The following is a 20,834-nucleotide window of genomic DNA, read 5'->3' as shown; positions in this document are numbered from 1 at the left end:
ACTTATTCACTTTCTTGCAGAGAGTTAAATGAGAAAAATGAGACTGGTATCAATCTTCTCATCTAACTCTTGGGAAGAAAGTGAATACGCACATTTCCCAAAATGATGAACTATTCCTTTAATCTACATGGATGCTGATAGCAGTCAGGATGAGCCTCCTTGATGCACTTAGTTTCTATAATCTAGCAAAATAAGAAGATATTGTTGAATTATACTTTTGTACAGGATTAGGGCTGTCAACACGATAAGAACGCGTTAACGCAAATTAATTTTAACGTCAATAATTTCTTTAACGCATTAATTCAATTAATTGTTATTTGTAGCGGACTTTAAAGCTAAAGTGAAGATACTAGTATCATATGAAACTACAAAACCTCAGGAATGCATTGGTACCAACCATGTCATACTAACTTGTCGCGAAGGAGGTTAAATAATGCTCCAAACTTACGCTAAATTGTGCCAAGGAAAAACGGGCATATTCAAAGGGGTCCCTTGACCTCTGACCTCAAGATATGTGAATGAAAATGGGTTTTATGGGTACCCACGAGTCTCCCCTTTACAGACATGTCCACTTTATGATAATCACATGCAGTTTTGTCATAGTCATAGTCAAGTCAGCACACTGACACACTGACAGCTGTTGGGCTTGAGTTTGCGATGTCATATTTTTTATGCTAAATGCAGTACCTGTGAGGGTTTCTGGACAATATTTGTCATTGTTTTGTGTTGGTTATTGATTTCCAATAATAAATATATACACACATTTGCATAAAGCAGCATATTTGCCCACTCCCATGTTGATAACAGTATTAAATACTTGACAAATCTCCCTTTAAACTACATTGTGAAGAGATAAAAAATGTGCAATTAATTTGCAATTAATTGCGATTTACTATGGAAAATCATGCGATTAAATATTTATATTTATTTTATATATTGATTGACAGCCCTATAAAGGATACTAAAATGGCATTGCATTGACAGAAATGTTTGTGAAACTTGTTTGCTGTATATGCTTGTTGCCCTTACTCAACACAGGTATGTTAGACTTCAGTTCCTCTTTACAGAGTATGGAGCTAGCAAGCACTGGGTAAACGCTGAAGTTTGAAATGCTGTAAATAAACACTGGCTGCTGTTTATACATCTCACATATGGATTTTAGTGCTTGTGTGATCTCCAAAGGCCTTGGGCCCGCTCCAGTCAAACTGGGCGACTCATCCTTTAGTGCAGGACTCCAAATAAAACAGAGCAGCCTGGCCAAGCAAAACCCACTACAGAGCTATTTTCCACCATCTGTGTGGCCAGGCAAAATACAAGGAAACCATTTCAGCCCTGAGGCCTTCCCGGATCAAGAAACACCAGATCAGTCAGATTGACGAAAAGGCCCAATCAACACACTGTCAAGGCCCTTCCTAAAGTTGTCCATTTCCTCTGTGGGGGTAAGTGAAAAGCTTCACCTAACCTTAGCACCTCTCTCCCAGCAGGAGAGCTGCTTCACAAGCTCCACTCACCCCACCCTGTCTGAACCTTCCTGAACTGAAAACATTAGTCTTTTATTTCTTCCCACCGTTTGAGTCAGACACATTTCACCCATATTGACAACACCCTGAGTTCCCACATTGCTTCAAGACCTTCCAAGTCACTTGCCAGATATTCTCCCTCACACTGGTGCTGTGTTCACCTGTTGCCAATGTCTCCCAGAGTCTTCCAGCTGCTCATGCCGGACCGCAACAGGGACGTCTCTCTTCAGCGTGGCTGCAGTGGCAGGGTCCTCAGGGCCTCATGGAGGGACTCTGCTTGACTATCCTCTTTCAAAGAGGACTGAAGAGGACCACAAAACTCCCTCGTCCAGCTGCTTGGATGGAAACCCAACACCAGCTGGGCTCTGAGAGACCAGTCAGCACAGGAAAGCCATGGATTATGGCCTCCGCTGCCACACCGTCTTCAGTAACGCCACTGTCGCCCTTGACTGCCACTCCACCCTTCTGCTCTGAGGAAAGGCTCCTCTGCAAAAAAAAAAGTCAGAACATTTCAAGGTCTGTGATGCATACTTGCCAACCCTCCCAATTTTCCCAGGAGACTCCTGTTTTTCATTGCCTTCTCCTGGTTTCCTCCCGGGGTCACACTTCTCCTGTTTTTCTCCCAATTTTCACACATTTTTTCCCATTTGTTATCTCAACCTGTTTCTGGCACTGTACAGCGTGTATAAGCCCTACTGTTTCCACCCGGACGACAATAGAGCTACACCAAATGTTGTTTCCCGGCAAAAGAGAGCTGCTCGCGACCTTAGATATAAATATATACGGCGTTTGTGACACAACACGGTTTGAGCTGCGCTCGCCACACATCACAGCGTGCAGCGCCCAAGTTGGGCTTTGCTCGACGCAGCGAAAAACTGTCATGACATGGTGCAAGCCGTTGGAAATAACAGGTTTCAGAGCGCAGTGGTGCCGTTGTGGCATTGTGTCTGAAAGGACCTTCAGTGAGTGAAAGACAGAGAGAGAAATAGAGTATTAGTTTATACCAGAGATTCACACAAGTTCACACCAGAGGGGCGAATTATTCCGTTTTCTTTACTGAGAATTAAAAGTAAAATTAAAAGTAGGCCTATTTAACATAAAAATGCTGTTGCAGTGTACTTATTATTTTGTTATTTTCATTCTTTCAAGTCACCAGAATGCAGGAAACTAAATCTCTGAAACTCCCTATTTTGGTTTTGAAATCCTCCCTATTTTTGAGGTCTCAAGGTTGGCAAGTATGCTCTGATGGAAGAAATGGAATAATTGCAAAGAGGAAAACCAATATTGAGTGCACTTTTGAATTACATATAATGTTGTTATTGTTCCATCCACAGAACTTTCCCTTTCTTGGAGCTACAGCTCGTTTTTTTTTCTGAACTCTGATTGTTGGGCTACTATTCTATAATTTTCAAGGACTGCTTTAACAAGCCACTCAAGACTCTGCTGATGATTCCTCCAGCGCATATTCTGCTGTTTAGTGGCAAACGCGATTGAGTTTCATTTCAGGAAATTCTTTCCATGCTGTATTTTCATTCAGGCAGGGGCACAGCTCTGCCTTGAAACTCTATGACAGGCCTGCTCCAGTGCCCCAGAGTGCGCAATGAAAAGAGTCTTTATCTGCCACTCAGTCAAACTCATTTCCATGAATGGCACTTTGCCAGAAACACTTAGACTTTACATTACTCAAAAAACAATCAACAATTTGAATGGGGCGTGTATCCACCTGCCGGATTGACAAAATATATGCCTTTCCTTGTATAATACATCATCTTTTCATTCAGTAATTTTCTGTGCATTTTCAACAATTAAACCACTGTGATGTTAAATCTGGTGACACATGCAATAGTTTTTATGGACTGTAATTTTGAAATACCATTTTATTTTTCTCCTGGAGCAATATCTCTGATAAACACACCTTGACATCAATCACTCCTTTGACAGGTTCTGTTATCGCTCCCAGAGGAACGGAGCCCTTAATAAAATAAAGTGCTTGGCAGCGTTCACAGTCACATGCTTTGATAACAGCAACATCAGATGACAGTGTTCTGACTTGCACCTCTAAATACCCTGCAGCACTGTAACAAATGCAACACAAGAATTTACCTGGGTGACATTGGTGCCGCATTATATATATTGTCCAAAAAGGTCAGGCTGACACATGGTGCAAAGACAACAGGACATATGGTGAGAAGCGGCAGTGTGAGACAAACTGTGGACTACAAAGTAGGCTGCATATCACTCTACAGAAGTCTAAAACTGTCATCGTCTGTATCCAAAAGTCTACTGTTGTGGTGTGCGATGAAGGAAATTATACTGACAGGAGTGACATGCATGAAATAAATTACACAAACTTGATGGAGGGAAAAATTGGAATTGGGGAGTTGTGTAAACTAAGCTGCTGTCTGTGCTGTCGGCTCGCTGCTGAGCGAGCAGCTGGTGAGCCGTCAAGGTGAAGTGAACGGGGCAGGAACAACAACATACTGTCATCACAGCTTCTGCCCCAAAAATGGTAATTACTTAATAAAGTGGACAAGGGGAGCAAGGTTAGACCAAAAGTTTGATTCGCACAGTTTGTACTTTTATGATATATTTTTCAGATTATTTTTATTTATTTATATATATATTTGTAGGGTGTTTGAGAGATGCATTATCTTCTATAGATCAAAATGCTATGTCAGAGACCCCCTCTATACAATTCTCTTTGTTTTTTAACGGAAAAGCTCAACATTTTGAGAAATACACTTTCTTGCCAAGAGTTAGATGATATACCACTCTCATGTCTGTCCAGTAAATATAAGGCCACAACCAGGAGTGGGTTAGCTTAAGGCTTAGTTTAGCACAAAGACTGGAAACAAGGTGACAAAATCTGCCTACCTATGGATTTTCTTTATTTTTGAGCTGAAAACTGCTGAATGCAAATATTTTGTGCCAATATTTCCTATGCTTATTTTTTATTTTTTGCAAAAAAGTCTTAAAGAAGTAGTATATAAATGTTTAAAGAAAAGAATACAGATATAAATAAGTTTTTAGGGAAATAAATAAGAGGTGATTTGTAAAGGGAAATCATGCATAAATAAATATTGAATTAAATACATACATTTATAAATAAATGTAAAATAAATAAATAAACAAATGCAATAATAAATAAATAAATAAAAAATGAATTCAAAATAAATAAATAAAAAATAAATGAGGGAATTAATACAAAGATAAAAAATAAAGAAGCAAATTAAAACAGAAATATCAATTTATGTCACATTTTATCAATTAATTAATGGGTACATTTATTTTAAATATTATTTTGGCTATGTTTAATGACATATTTATTTATTTATTTTTTGATTATGGCAGGTTCCGTCCTCCATACATACATTCACATCTAAAGGTCACTATATTCACATGGTATATCTTGTTTGATTAATTCGTGCAAAAGCACAATGTTTTATGTAGGAGGGCTGTGCCAGATGTTTTGGCCAGAACCAGTAACTTCCTGGAGTCTACGTTGGTTGCCTGGCGACGCATAAAATCTTGAGTTGACATCTTTACTCCTTTATTTGTATGGATTAAACAAACTTGATGTACACTAACACATTAAGTGGTGCTGGTAGGTGGATTTTGGCAAGAAAGTGAATAAGAGTACATCATAATGTTGAACTATTCCTTTAAGTCTTTTTGGCAAAACATTGGCAAAAAATAAGTGCAGCAAATATTGGCACAAAATATTTGCATTCAGCAGTTTTCAGCTCAAAAATATCAGTTTCCACTTTCAAACGTCTGCAAGCAGGTTGCAGGTGAGACAGACAGAAAGAAAATTGGAGCACAGATGATACCCGGCCGCTACTGAGGGCAACAGAGAGGCGGTGTGTTTGTGCACATTCCTGGAAGCCACAGCTCCCGTTGGCAGGTTGTCCTCCTGTGCCTGTTAGCTCTCCCAGCTCCACGTGTTTATGTCTTGAGTTTCTCTCCTTCTCCCTCTCTCTCTCCAAATATTTTCTAATGCCACTGAAGAATGTTCGAATGTTGTTGAAGTAGTGGAGCGGTCATATCCAATGAGCAGGATCATTATTTTGTTTTCTTTCAGCTGATACTTTTATGAAGAGGCTGTACTCTCCTTTGCCTCCTAATCCCACTGACAACGAGCAAATGTTTGCATGAGGATTCACTCTCTTTGTCAAATGTAAGAAAAATATAAATAGATATCATGACTTATTTCTGTAACTCTGTAAGAAATATTTGCCTCTGGATTAACTTGAATGCTTTCTTTGTTGAGTTGAAGAATGTTGGCTAAAAATAAAGCTGTGGTGTAATGGAGGGTTTCTCCTGCCGGTGGGCTCAGAGTGGGTCTGCAGGGCCTCTGCCTCTCTAATTCAGCCCACATATATTCCTGCGTTTTTCATACATAAATAAACAGAAACTACACCGTCTGGCCACGACGTGACAGGGAAGGTGTAAACTACACAACCGCAATTTAGAGACCAAGCCTCACAGGACTCTGGTATGGCACTCAAGTTAGATGAAGAATGAAGTTACAGCCAATAGTGTGAAATCACTGTTGGAGGAATGGTTTGACGTATGGAGCTGAAGCAAGGAGGCAAATAGCTTAGCTTAGCATAAAGACTGGAATCATGGGAAACAGCTAGCCTGACCAAACCAATGGTAAACTGCAGCCCAACAGGCAACAACAGCTGTCAGTGTGTCAGTGTGCTGACTTGACTATGACTTGCCCCAAACTGCATGTGATTATCATAAGTGGACATGTCAGTAAAGGAGAGACTCGTGGGTACCCATAGAATCCATTTCCATTCACATATCTTGAGGTCAGAGGTCAAGGGACCCCTTTGAAAATGGCTATGCCAGTTTTTCCTCGCCAAAATTTAGCGTAAGTTTTGAGCCTTCTTCGCGACAAGTTAGTATGACATGGTTGGTACCAATGGATTCCTTCGATTTTTCTTTCATTTGATACTAGTATCTTCACTCTAACTTTAAAACTGAGCCCGCTACAACCCAAAAATGGCAAGTTGCCTTAATGCGGTAACGAAATTAGTTTAATTAAAATGAAGCATATTTGTCCACTCCCATGTTGATAAGAGTATTAAATACTTGACAAATCTCCCTTTAAGGTACATTTTGAACAGATAGAAAATGTGTGATTAATTTGCAATTAATCGTGATTAACTATGGACCATCATGCGATTAATCGCGATTAAGTATTTGAATCGATTGACACCCTTGAAAATCATATTTTCAAAATCATATTCCTAAATATTACCTTAAATAACCTCAGAGTTACCTCAGGAACATCTCACAACACACTGAAATATGTAACCTTTAAAAGTAGTCTAATAAAAATAGCTTCTAAATTTAATAATGGTTATTAAGTTGTACTTTTCCACGGGCAAGCAGTACCAGATTTCAAATAGTGGAAATATGTTGGCTTTCTTATGCTGAATGCATCTCTTCTCAAGTCTCTGAATATGAGAGGCTATATTTTAAAAACTCAGACAATTTCTTCTCTTTAGACAAGTTTCCCTCTTTCCCACAGTAAGTCTGTCTCCTCTAAAACACCATGGGCGGGGAGGACACCTCTGCTGCAGCCGTGCAGACGCATTGCTGATGATTACTGCAGGTAAACTTGCTTATTACCTCGCTGAAAATGAAGGGCTGGGGCTGCCAACAAGTGCACACACAGCGCACTGTGATAAACACGGTATAAATGCTTCAACAGCGTATATAAGATCTGTGGAAGTATATAAACTGTGGATTTGACGGTGATGTGATTTGTGTGCACAGCTGGCACTTTCAGTATATTTAGATGTATACTTATGGCAAATTTCTCATTGCACTGAACAGATCTAGGACTGACTGCTCTGGACTGTTTCAGGTGCTGCCAACATCCCCAGAGTGGAATATTTACCTTTCACTCAAAAACTGGGGAAGGGGAAGCCAATATCCAACACCAAGCTGTGTGTTCAGCAGCTGTTTGCTCAGGTGAATAAACCCTAAATGAGGCTTTTTTTCTGCTTATTCAGAGGTTTACTGGTAATATTATAGAACTATCATCCTTTAACTCTAGCGGACCGCCGGCGGGCCGGGTCGCTATTCTGTCTTTCAGAGGTTGTTGCGGGCTGAGTTTTCAAGCTAGAGCGAAAAATACTATAAGATAGTATCATATCAAACCAGAAATCCTAAGGAATACAGTGGTACCAACCATGTCATGCTAGTTTGCAGGGAAAAATGCTAAATAACGCTAAGAAGTTACGCTAAATTTTGGCGAGGAAAAACTGGCATGGCCATTTTCAAAGGGGTCCCTTGACCTCCGACCTCAAGATATGTGAATGAAAATGGGTTCTATGGATACCCACGAGTCTCCCCTTTACAGACATGCCCACTTTATGATAATCACATGCAGTTTGGGACAAAAGCCATGCATTTTTTCTAATGCAGTATAAATGTCTTATTTTCACCTATACTAAAATGGTGTATTTGAATATGTCTGCATACTAGGGTCCCTAAACAGTCTTGGAATTACATAAATTGGGTATCACTGTAAAGCCGAGGCTCTTGTGGATACTATGAGCCCAACTGTATTCATGTGTGATGATGTTAGTCCCCATAGCAGCCATTTCATTGTAGTAAGACCATTTTTGAAATGTGACCTCACTGTATAAAATGACCTGTGGTGACCTCTAGGATAATCACAGCCTCATGAAACTTTACAACCACAAACTAGAGACCTAGGGCATTCAGAGGATGGATGGCTTTCCTAGGTAGATTGACAAGTTTAGAAGACTAGTTTCTGAGCAGTTTCCAGAACAGAAGTGTTCATCCAATCGCCAAAAAATGCAATTTTGCAGAAAATCTCCAAATGTCAAAAGTTTTTGATACCAAATCACAGCATAGCTTTTTCTATGGTGTTCCTCAAGGTGTTGGTGTCTTAATGTGGTATTTTGGAGAAATTATTGATCATTTTTATCAATTCTCCAGTGGTAAAAAAAATTGTTAAATTTAGCACAAAATCTTTGTAACAAATGGTATCAACCCAAAAATTGCTGCAACAATTTATGAGACATAATAGAGCATGGAAATGGCCATCATATACTTATATCAAATCAAACTATGTTCTAAGCCCTGATACACTTTCACAATTTATTCTTAATTCATTTCTTAATTCATTTGTATTTCTTATTAATGACTAGAACAACCTGAGACACAGTTTTGAGCTGCATCTCAAATTAGTCGTCAGGTTTCCATCTTTCAGATGATGTTCATCACTTCTATGTGACATCTAAATAGACCCTGCAAAGAAAATCACACTCACCATGTGCTGTAGATGTAGGACATATTTGATTGCTCAAGCTCTTAGTCTCTATTTGCTTCCTAATTTGCATGCAAAGTGGACGTGTTGTATGTAGTGGTGATGTGTTGTATTAATAGATGCGCTCCATGTAGCACTTGTTGATGCAACATAATGATCTGTATTTTTTTAACTGTAAGCCCCTTAATCAACTTACAGTTATAAACTCTTTTAATGAACCACTTTACAGGAGTTTCTCTTTACAAGTTTCCCTCAATGAGAAGAAACGTCAAGACTGGCCTATACATCCAAGCACTGGAAAAACAAAAAAACAAAACTACAGGAAAAAAAAGAAATGTTTTATGAGAACAAGTAGATTCATAACAGGCAAGCTGTCAGGGACATTTTCCACTCTAAACACGAACCACACAGGAAAGTGCAAATGAGCAACCAAACAGCTGTTAAAGTTTACAGGCCTGCAGCAATTTAGTCATGCATTAAAAGAGCAAAACTTTGAAGAAGTTGTTTACTTGAGGTCATACATGACAGTCCATGCTGTGAGAATAAGACAGACACGGGGGAGGGACAGCGAGGCAGCCACCTTTTCATATTTGGGATTGCGAATGCTCAGACAGTTTGGGTAAACTTGTAAAAACATTTACACACTGAGGTAAAGTTGTTAAATTCCCAACAAACTAGTGCCAATCAAGACACTGGCACACAATCTTAGACTTACCAAGGAGCGACTTAGGTTTCCTCCCATGTTGGCTCTTTAAATACAGGATACAGACTTTCGCCCCTAATTCATAGACGTGGTCATTTGCCAAAGAAAAATAAGGTTCACGTTGACATAATCTGAATTTAAAACCTGTCTGTGCCAATAGCAGGTTTTCACCTATCTACTTGCTGCATTGTCAAACAAATCATGTATAGTCATAATCCCCGAAAGATAATGAAGCCTACCGACTTTGGTGATCCCCTTTCTTTTCCTCTTGTGCCTCCAGCAAGTTCACATTTGTGGTTTTGAGTTAAATGCCTCAACAACTATTGGATGGATTGCCATGAAATCTGGTACAGACATTCATGTTCCCCTCAGGATGAATTGTAAAAACTTTTAATTTTGTGCCATTTTCAGGTCAAACCTTTAATTTGTCCAATATTTTGATTTACGATCAAACGGCTGCAAAAGTAATTACATTCCCTTTGTGTTTAGTGCTAATTAGCGAATGTTAGTAAGTACGTTAGCATTTAGCTCAAAGCCAAAACACAGCCTCAAAGAGGCACTAGCATGGCTGTCGACTTGTGTAATAACTTGGGACGGAAGATTTTTGAAAAGTGGATTTCACTTCAAAGCAAGTTGTTTCTTTTTAGTGAACGCATATTTAATTGTCATAATTTGTTTTCCTCCTCTCTTTCTCTGGCTAGAATCAAATAAAAGCTAAGCTTTCCATCTCTTATTAGCTGTAATAGAAGCCTCCTGCTCTGAGAAACGTTCTGCATCCGTGAAAGCAGAGACCTTTGACATAAAATAACACCCTGCTCCTTCCAGACAAGCCTAAACATACATTCACGAAACCACACAGGCCTTGGCATCGGCTTGTCTGCATTCATCTGTACGAGCCTTTAGATTGCAGAGTCACAGAGAGCTATAGGCTCCGAAACTATAAAGAGCAATAGCTGAGAACATAAACTGCTGGATGCAAATAAGGCTGTAAAATATATTGCCTCTGCGGTGTTGGCTTTGGTGCAGGCGAGGGTGCTTGTTCCGAGTCAGACAAACGGGAAAGCAGTTACCACAGTTCAACACCGACAAATTACAAAATGTACAAGCTTTACTCATATAGCAGTCAAATCCTGTCATGTATTTCATGAGTACGTCAGCCTATCTAACTTGTAGTGTACGGCACCGGTCTTAAAGCTAACTCACAAAAGACAGAACATTTGTTGTGCTTAAAAAGTGGGCCACAATTAGAGTTTAAATTCAAGTTTGGAAGGTGACGCCATTTCTCTGCTTTCCCTCCCTCTGTATGTTTGTACAGGTGCACGCGCGATGTATGTGTTACAGCCACTGTGTGACTGAGCACTGACCCACTTCCACCGTTTGGTACTGCTGCCTCTGTCCTGAGCAGGGAGACCGTGAGGCCGAGCAACAAACAGCCCTCTGTCACTGCTGGGAAAAAGTCATACTTAGTTTTAAAGTGGGGGTAGGGAGAATATTTTTGGCATCATTGGGCAAAAATTCCATAATAACCTTTCAGCATATTGTAATTCAAGTGTTCTGAGAGAAAACTAGATTTCTGCACCTCCTCATGGCTCTGTTTGCAGGCTTTAAAAAATCTATAGTCAGTGACAGGACTTTGGCCAATCACAGGTCATTTCAGAGAGAGAGCGTTGCTATTGGCTGTTCATTCAATGGAGGCAGCTGTCAATCACACGTGAAATCCGATCAAACGGTCAAACTAGGCAGTGCTGATCAAATATGAATCAATATTCTGTTACTGTAATGTCTATTTCTCGCCTCAAATGTTTTCAGAAACATCTTGTAGTGTACTGTTTAGCTGTAAAATGAGAAAAGTTCGCTCCTGCTTTCTTTAATGCATTAACGCAATCAATCTTCTGGAGGTTGTAGCGGGCTCAGTTTTAAAGCTAGAGTGAAGATACTGGTATCATATGAAACTAGAAAATCTAAGGAATCCATTGGTACCATGTCATATTAACTCGTCAAAAAGGAGGCTGCTACAAAGAAGCGCTAAATTTTGTTAAGGAAAAACTGTCATGGCCATTTTCAAAGCGGTCCCTTGACCTCTGACCTCAATATACAGTATGTGAATGAAAATGGGTTCTATGGGTACCCACGAGTCTCCCCTTTACAGACATGCCCACTCTATGGCTTGAGTTTGCTTAGTTATGATTTGAGCATATTTTTTATGCTAAATGCAGTACCTCTGAGGGTTTCTGGACAATATTTGTCATTGTTTTGTGTTGTTAATTTATTTCCAATAATAAATATATACATACATTTGCATAAAGCAGCATACTTGCCCTCTCCCATGTTGATAAGAGTATTAAATACTTGACAAAACTTCCTTTAAGGTACATTTAGAACAGATAAAGAAATGTGGGATTAATTTGCGATTAACTATGGACAATCATGCGATTAATCGTAATTAAATATTTTAATCGATTGACAGCCCTAGTTTAATTAAAGGACTCTTTGATTAACTAAATTTCACAAATATTCATAGCTTTCTGAAGTCATATTTACAGTACTATGTATATACATGTCCACACGGAATGTATGTACCATTTGAAATTTGCACACATGTACATAAAAATTGAGAAAGGCCTGCACTGTAAGCGCCCTGTAGCACTACTGCTATTATGATTAACACCTTGGCTCTGGTGCTGACCCACCACCACCTTTAACCAAGCATTTAACAGCAAGGAGTTTGTCAAAACACAGCCAGAGTAATGGGTGGCAGAAACAACCATCAGGGAGAGGGGGGTCTGATGGGAAAAGGAGAGTGGGGCGCGAAGTCTGGCAGGAGCTTAATTAAACCTGAACTTCGGGGGTTGGCTTACATTGACTCCTGTGCCAATTCAAGCATATTAAAAGCTGGAGGCGAGCGTGTCCCCATGTGGTCCCCACGCAGACTCCCATTCTTCAGAGCAGCGCTCCCCTGCCATGTCACTTTTCCGCTCTACGCTTGACAGTTAACGATTAGGAGTTATCCAACATCAAGGAGGCTCAGGACGTCGCCACATTTCAAAATGTTGAAACAATAACAATATCATTCACGTGTTATAATGTCAACACGGCAAGTAGGGCAGAGACGTGGATTTGGACTGGCAAGATGTGTATGTTATGGCAGTGTGCTGGAGAGAACAAACCTCCTGCCACCTCTCCTGTGAGAAGAAATCTCATTTTGAATCGCGCACATTTTATTTGCAGCTTCAATATGTTTGTTTCAAAATGATTTAGTAAACTTAATTTCTCTGTGCCAAAATCCAAACAGGCCACTAGATGTCTCCTGCCACTGCTCACAAACACACTCAGACTCGAGCTCTGCATTTATACAGACGTGCATGGTGAGCTCCACTATTACAACTAGCAGACATACATTAGCATCACTGCATGCCAAGTATTGCACCATATGGCCAAAGCCAGCAGATATGACTCCATGTGCAGCTAATATTTTTAAGTGGAAGAGGTGGGGAATGAATGTGACAGATGTAGTCAAATCTGAAACAGGTTGTCCTGACAAAAAGTGTGTGTCACAGTGAAACAGGCATTCTGTGCCCCATAAAGAGAGTTGAAGTTGGATGAACGAGCATAGAGCAAAAAGAAAAGTATAAAGCCCTGTTTAAAACAGCTTCATCATTTTCTGTCTGTTCTCCTTCTGTTTTTCTTTTTTGAGACTGCAGTTTATTTTTGTTGTGCATATCTCACTGGGAACAGGAGGTGCTTGCTGTAAAAAGACACGTTTAGGGCTCATGGTTAGACTTTATGAGCCTTGGGCCACACATAAAGTAGAGATGCACCGATACCGATACCGGATAGGATATCGGACTGATACTGACTCAAATAGCTGGATAGATTACCGGTGACAATGGGGCCGATCTATTCAAGTCAGTTCTGTGTTTATTAGGGCTGGGATGATACCCCTATCTCCCGATTCAGTACTATCACGATACTTGGGTGCCAATTTGATATGTTTTGCGATTTTAAAGTGTTTATTGCGATTTTTGTTAACTTGTTTAACACTAGACCATGAGGAAAAAGTCGAATCATACACTTCTAAGGACTTTTAATTTGGACAATATCTAGTTAATACAGTAAAAATGTTTGATTTTCAGCATGTATGTAGTCAGAGATGTCCTGAAGTCGAATATATCAGTCATTGTCAGGAATTATTTATAAATCTTTTTTGAAGCAAACCAAAAACATTTCTCTCACAAATTAGTGGTATTTTATTTTTAATTTATAAGGGACATGTAATGTTTTATATTTCTGGTTAATATAATCCAATCAATCTTATTTCCATTTATGTATTTGGTATTTACAAGACCCTTTGTAAACACCTTATTTTGAAAACCAGATGTAGTCACACCTGTATACTTCCACACTTTGCCAAGTCTGTCGCTAGCTCTCCTGTCAGCTCCATTCTCTTAACACATCCATGGTCAGCTCCATCGGTGCTGTTTGAATGCATTTAACATAAATGTCAGTATATGAGTGCTCTATAGTTGTTGCGTCGGCTGATTTGACCACGGAGATGAGAGTGACGGCTGGCTTGACCACATGTTACCGCAATACGATAACGTTTCCTGTCCATGACAGAGTTAGCATGCAGCTTTATCCGTGATGTCTAGCTCTGCTTTTCCTGACAATGCGTTTCCATACTTTTCTGTATGTGTAGTGTTTACCACTTTGGTTTTAAAATGTGAGAGTGCAGGTCGTATCCATGTAGACCCTCCGCCTGTTTTTTTGTTTCGGCTGTCTGCGGCCAGCTGCGGTTTGTTTTAGTGACGGATACGGAACGGATATGACGTCACATTACTCAGACTACAACAATAAAAGCGGTAACTTCCTTCTACCTCTGTATAGACTCAAAAGAAACAATTATATAGATTCTGGCATTAAAAAATCTATTTAAAAAAAAAAAAGTCAGAAAGTAAAAAAAAGTCAGATCGGTGCATCCCTAACATAGAGCCACTTCTGCCAAAAGACACTCACAGACTGACACTGCTGATACTGGCCGACATGGCCAAATGATAAATTCAAAATAAACAAAAATATAAAAGTAGACATAAATGGGCATTGCTAGCGAAAACATTCAAAGCATGTGATCCGATCCACTCAGGCATTAGCTAAGTGAATCAAGTTCACTTGGCCAGTCAACCCCATCAGTCCACCTCCCTGCCATCTCCTCTCTTTCCAGCTTGGCCATTAAAAGCTGGGAGTGGCGTGTGAATCTGTTTCCCTGCCAGCTTCCTGTACAGCAGCTCTCAGACCTCCATACTGCATCTTAATGGTTTAAATTACAGCATTTGATGGCTTCCTGGCAGAGACGGGGTTCCCACACCTGAAAGCTGACAGGACAGCGAGGCTGAAAGCCGCTGGCAGAGGTTAGACAGCCGCTGCTGGACAGGGAACAGTCATCTCGGCCGTAGCTGCGGAGCTATTCTGTTCACGGCCACAACCGCCGCCGTCACCCCCTCTCTACTCTCTGGGAGGAGGCCAAGCATTTTGGGTGTGCGCCTGTTTTCACGGCGCTGAAAGGGAGTATTCTGACAAGCTGACATGCCTGTCCAAAAACAAGTGACAGTTGAGCGTCAGAGAAGGTTTGGTGGGGCGTAAGGTCTCCGGTTGACTCCCTTTGACCTCAAACTGCAGGCGGAAGGGAAAGCGGGCACAGTTCCACATCGGGGACTAAACAGACAACTCCAGCGAGTGGCTGCGACACTGGGCGGTGGTGAAGGGTGAGGCTGCAGTATATCAAATTTAGCAGTAAAATCTAAATACATGTCAACATTAAAAATAAAGCCTCCTTTAAATAAAAGCTGGAGCTTGAAACAACCCAGCTCCTTTTTTTGACTCACAGCAGACGTTGCATTTCGTGGGACATGAGTCAACGGACTGGGAGGTCAGTGGAGGGAGGGAAAGGGACACTCTTCCCTCCTTTAACAGCCACTTTTGAGGTGCACTAAATCCACTATAATGTATTTTCTTACATACAAATTTTCACTTCACAGGTCCAACAGCTGGGATGGAGCACCGTCACTCGCCATTACTACATTTTGACAGGCAGACACTCCTCGTCTCAGCTGATCCCTTGACAGACCCTGACTGTGCATTTGTATGAGTCGAAGAAAACTCTGAAATACTGGTAACCAAATTCCTGATCTGCATGCGGTTTATCTGCGCAGCAACCAAAACCACTACTAGGTCTGCATCAGATGGAGGTCTGGCCCATGTTCACTGAAGCATGGGCGAGCCCGTCCAAAAGAGGCTCAGGCAAATTGGTGTCAGCTGTTGCGATCCTCACAGATTTGAGGTGCACCTCCAAGAACTGATTTCAATCTGTTTTAACGTTTCTTGGGATGAAGCAGTTCTGCTTCGGTTTGATAAGAATGCGTACACTGTTGTTTGCGCCAGAGTAACATTTTTGTTGTCGCAAGTTTGTGAGCAAAGTAGAGGGGTTGCTGGAGGCTGCTGGAGCACAGACAGATTGTGTGTCTGGGACTAGGAGCAGGGCTCCTTCCTGTCTCTCACAGGATGTGGGGTATCCTGTCTGGCAGCAGCAAAGAAGGGCGCCCGGCTTCAAAGGCAGGAGGAAGTGGTCAGGGGATGGAGAGAGGTAGGCAGGACAGGGGGAGGAGGCAAACGAGGCCAGAGACTGAGCCCTGCAGCGGTGAACAGACTCTTAAGTTCTCTTTCTTGAAACAGTACATTGCAACGTGAACTTTGCAAGCACACCGAATTAACTTTAACCCTCCGAGACTCACCCGACTGACTTTACTGTTTTTCAGAGGCTGCAACAGGTTCAGTTTTAGAGATAGAGTGAAGTCCAGATATATTATGAAACTAGAAAGCCTAAGGAAGCCATTGGTCATGCTTGTCGGGAAAGAGGGTTAATAGTGCTCCAGTAGGCAAAATTTTGGCAAGGAACTGACATGGTCATTTTCAAAGGCGTCCCTTGACCTCTGACCTCAAGATATGTCAATGAAAATGGGTTCTATGGGTACCCACGAGTCTCCCCTTTACAGACATGCCCACTTTATGATGATCACATGCAGTTTTGGTCAAAAACCATGCAGATTTTTGAATGCAGTATAAATGTGTTATTATCACCTATTCTAAAATGGTGTATTTGAATATTTCTGCATACTGGGGTCCCTAAACAGTCTTGGAATTACATAAATCAGGTATCACTGTAAAGCTGAGACTCTTGTGGATCCAATTGTATTCATGTGTAATGATGTTAGTCCCCATAGTAGCCATTTCATTGTAGTGAGACCCTTTTTTGAAACTTGACCTCACTGTATATAATGACCTGTGACTATGTGATAATGACCTCTATAGGATAATCACAGCCTCATTAAACGTTACAACCACAAACTAGAGACCTAGAGCATTCAGAGGATGGATGGCTTTCCTAGGTAGATTGATAATAAGGAGGTTTCTGAGCAGTTTCAAGAACAGAAGTGCTTCCAATCCGATCGCCGAAAAAAAAATTTAATTCTTGCAGAAATCGCAAAATGTCGAAAGTTTTTGACACCAAACCACAGCATTGCTATTTCTATGGTGTTCCTCAAGGTCTTAGTGTCTTAATGTGGTATTTTGGAGGGATTATTGATAATTATCAATTCTCAAGTGGTAAAAATGGTTAAATTTAGCACCAAATCTGTGCAACAAATGGTATCCACCTTAAATTGCTGCAACAATTTATTAGACGTAATAAAGCATGGGAATGACCATCATATACTTTGATCATAATGTTATAGGTTCTTACACACTTTCATAATTTATTTTAATTATTTATTTAATTAATTAATTCATGTTTATTTCTGATTCATGACTAAAACAACTTGACACACAGTGCATCTCAAATTAATCTTCAGGGTCCCAGCTTTCAGATGATGTACACTACTTCTATGTGACATCTACTGTTGACCTGCTATCTCCTCCTAAAGAACCCCTGTGTCCAATCCTTAAAAAGGACAAAAACAGGTCTATTGTGGGTCTCAGAGGGTTATAATCTGGTACAAATAAGAGAGCAGCGCTTCTATTTTGGACAGAGATGTTATGTTTCACTGCATTAAAAGGAAGGCACAACCACACTCTGACATTACAGAAATGTGTACATTAAAGAGAGGATACTCATGAAGTACAATACGCTATTCAACGTAAAAGCTCTACATGCTCATAAGTGAAGTTCAGTTTCCTTCCTACAGATCCTTGTTCTATTTACAAGTGAGGGGGCTCTCTGAAAGACGCTTGCAAATCTTGACTTCGAAAATATGTGCAGTTGGCACTGGGAGACGCACCCTGTTCCACTGGCATCTGAGTCATGGCCATAGTCAGAGGCAAATGTGTCAAGAGGCATGTATGCATGCATGCACACACAAACAAAAGGGAGATAAATAACAAGTGTCAAAGGATCGATGATAGGAAGAGAGAAGGAGCACTAAAGCAGGGAACAAGGGAGGAGAGAGATTCCCTAATTACACATGTAACAGTAAAGTATGGGGCTTTTAAACTCATTACTCTCTCCTGTAATTTTATGCTTGTCTTGCATGCTGACTCGCAGGAGATCAAAGGCTAACGCTGAGAGAAGCAGAGTAGGAATCAAGTAATTATCACTTAAAAGATGAAGCATCTTTGCTTGCCTTTGCCGTAAACCCTTTTCCTCTTCACATGTGTTTGGCATTAGCCGTCCTGTGCCCCACATCGGTAAAGACATTCTAAGACCACTAAGAGGGCCTGACTAAAAGGAGGCCCGAGGCACAAGGAGGCCTATTTATAGACCCGGGTCACAACAAGCTGCCACTAATTAGTCAGGTTCATCACGTAGCGGGAAATGTAGTGAAACGTAGGAAAAGAGAAACACACCGACTGTAAAAGGAGTCAAACTGGGTTGCTGGAAATATGGGTTTAAAGTTTAAAGGCACCTATAGCTGAGACATTTATGGCAGAGTTTGTAAAATTGGTTTCTATCCTGCAAATCTCTCATTTATTGATTTATTTATAGGGATGTCAATCAATTAAAACATCTAATTGCAATTAATCGCATGATTGTCCATAGTGCAAGTTTGCACATTTTTTGTCTGTTCAAAATGTACCTAAAAAGGGAGATTTGTCAAGTATTTAATAATCCTATTAACATTGGAGGGGACAAATATGCTTGCTTTATGCAAACATGTATATATCTATTATTGGAAATCAATTAACAACACAAAACAATTAAAAAAAAAATCATTCTTAAAGTATCGGTACTAATAAAATGGGGTATCGTATCGTTTTTGATGGCAGAGTATTGTGATACCTTTCTAGTATCGGTATATCGTGCAACAGTAGCTCAGTGCATGCTGGGAATTCTGCCCACTGCAGAGATCTGCACCGCAGTTAAACCTTTAAGCATAAATATATGAAAATACATCGGACAGTAAACTTGACTGAGCCAGAAAAGTAATAATGTACATCCATTCAAGTACAGTTCCAAAATCCACTAAATATTGCATGTGGTGCGACTGAAATACTTGGCTGAATTGTTATTTGGTCTGTGGCTGGGAGATGGGGGAGTTACTCTTCACAAGAGCAGAAACGTTGGAATAACAAAATGCTCCCGATGCCAGAACCTCCTCATAGATCCTGCCAGGGTGTCAACATGCCCCGCAAGAATGTGCTGAGCTTCACTCTGGCCAAGGGTCAGTCGAGTATATGTGCGTGTGTTGTTCGTGTGTGTGTGTGTGTGTGGATATGTTCTCTATCTGTGGGATTGTCTCTCCGTATGTGTGTAGGCGAGTATGAGTGGGGTTTAGGGTGAGACAGCTGGAGACATGAGACAAAGAGCTCAGGTTAAGGAGGCTGCTGGAGGACAACTGCTGTCAACAGTAACCAATACAGTCAGTTACACTTTAATAAAACATTGTAACTACTGTCACTACATTGCAGTATGAGTAATGGGAATAGGTTTATGCCATTATGTCAGCATGTACCCATGCTGCTGAAGTGTCCTTGAGAAAAAACACTGAATCCCTCCCAGCTTTGCGTCTGGCCCTGACCTGCTAATGGGGAGGCAAACTCAAACTGAACCCCTGATGTTTCAAATTATTATGAATAAAGATATTTGTCTGATTACGTTTACTGAAGAATATCATTAATTACAACATGCACCCTCATGAGTTTTTAAAGGCATGAATTATGGGTTAAGGCTCTGATCAGACAGAGCGCGCTTTGCAGTTTGTTGCGTCTTTTTATTCCATATGTTGCTAGGCAACCACCAAATGAGTGCTAACGTTACCTTATTACAAACCATGAACTGTACGTGACCCAAATTGTTAATGGAACAGTTTAAATGAATGAAAACGACTTACCCGAAATCTCAAGTACCGCACTAATTTGTCTCCTGCTGTTTTCTGTTCAGATCATGGTAACTAAGGTTGGTGAAGTCATAAAGCTTGGGTAACCAGCAAAAGTCACCACAATAAGAAAAAAAAAAGCTAATGTTGTTGGCGCTCTTCCGCTCTGTGTTGAATTATTTTCAACTTGAAGTGTTCAGGGCGCTCCTGTAAAAAACATGAGGCGCACAGAGCAGATAAACATGAAAAAGTATCGTGCAAAGCGCTTCAATCTCATTAAAAACTAGTGCTGACCCAAATACTTTGAAGCTTCAAAGCTTCAAACGTTGCCATGGTAATCGACCTCCAAATCAGCAGTTGAATGCTGTAATAATAATGTATAAATCCCCAAATAGCCCATGAAATTAAGAATAATCCCACAACTTTGTTCATTATTCATATTCAACATTAATTATTATTAGTTATTCTCAGAGGAATATCACTGTTTGTTGTGTGTAGAGGTGCGTGTGTGTACAGTAGTGCGGCAGCGGCAATGTCCCGGGCACTGAAATGGTGCAGATGGAGACAGACAGACAGAAGAACATGTCAGCCTGCTGCGCCGCAAAGCAAAGCTTTGAATACCTTTGAATATTTCTCACTGAAGTTTTGAAGCACAAAGAAATGGTATTCAGGACAGCCCTAATGAAAACAATTACAAAAAGAGCTCCAGGCTGCAAAAACGCACTCTGTCTGATCAGGGGCTAATTCAAATTAAATCATGAAGGTAAAGGCATTCTGTACACACACATATGTGATACACAATTACCCTGCAGCAAGGTGCATTGTTTTCTCTCACAATATGTAAATCATATCTCAGTCCTGTTTATGGGAACTGGGAGTGGAATTTTTCAGCTCCATTTTGTTCGGCAGCTGTTGCCCAGAGCAGCAGTCGTCCT

At 40.5% G+C, this 20,834-nt stretch overlaps 1 protein-coding gene across 1 annotated transcript in view; it reads right to left on the bottom strand.

The window, feature by feature from the left end:
- ccdc92 (coiled-coil domain containing 92) overlaps positions 1-20,184 on the bottom strand; it is a 38,394-nt gene extending 18,210 nt beyond the window's left edge. Inside the window, exons 1-2 of the mRNA XM_074638709.1 lie at positions 19,915-20,184; positions 1,682-2,006 (exon numbers count right to left, since the gene is read on the bottom strand). The gene's annotated coding sequence lies outside the window, so the exon portion shown is untranslated. The remainder of the gene's footprint in view (positions 1-1,681; positions 2,007-19,914) is intronic.
- Positions 20,185-20,834: the final 650 nt, after the last annotated feature.

Source organism: Sebastes fasciatus, chromosome 6 (genome assembly GCF_043250625.1).
Source record: "Sebastes fasciatus isolate fSebFas1 chromosome 6, fSebFas1.pri, whole genome shotgun sequence".
Classification (NCBI taxonomy): domain Eukaryota; kingdom Metazoa; phylum Chordata; class Actinopteri; order Perciformes; family Sebastidae; genus Sebastes; species Sebastes fasciatus.
Note: the sequence above shows the minus strand (reverse complement) of the source record. Positions and strands in the feature narration are given on the sequence as shown.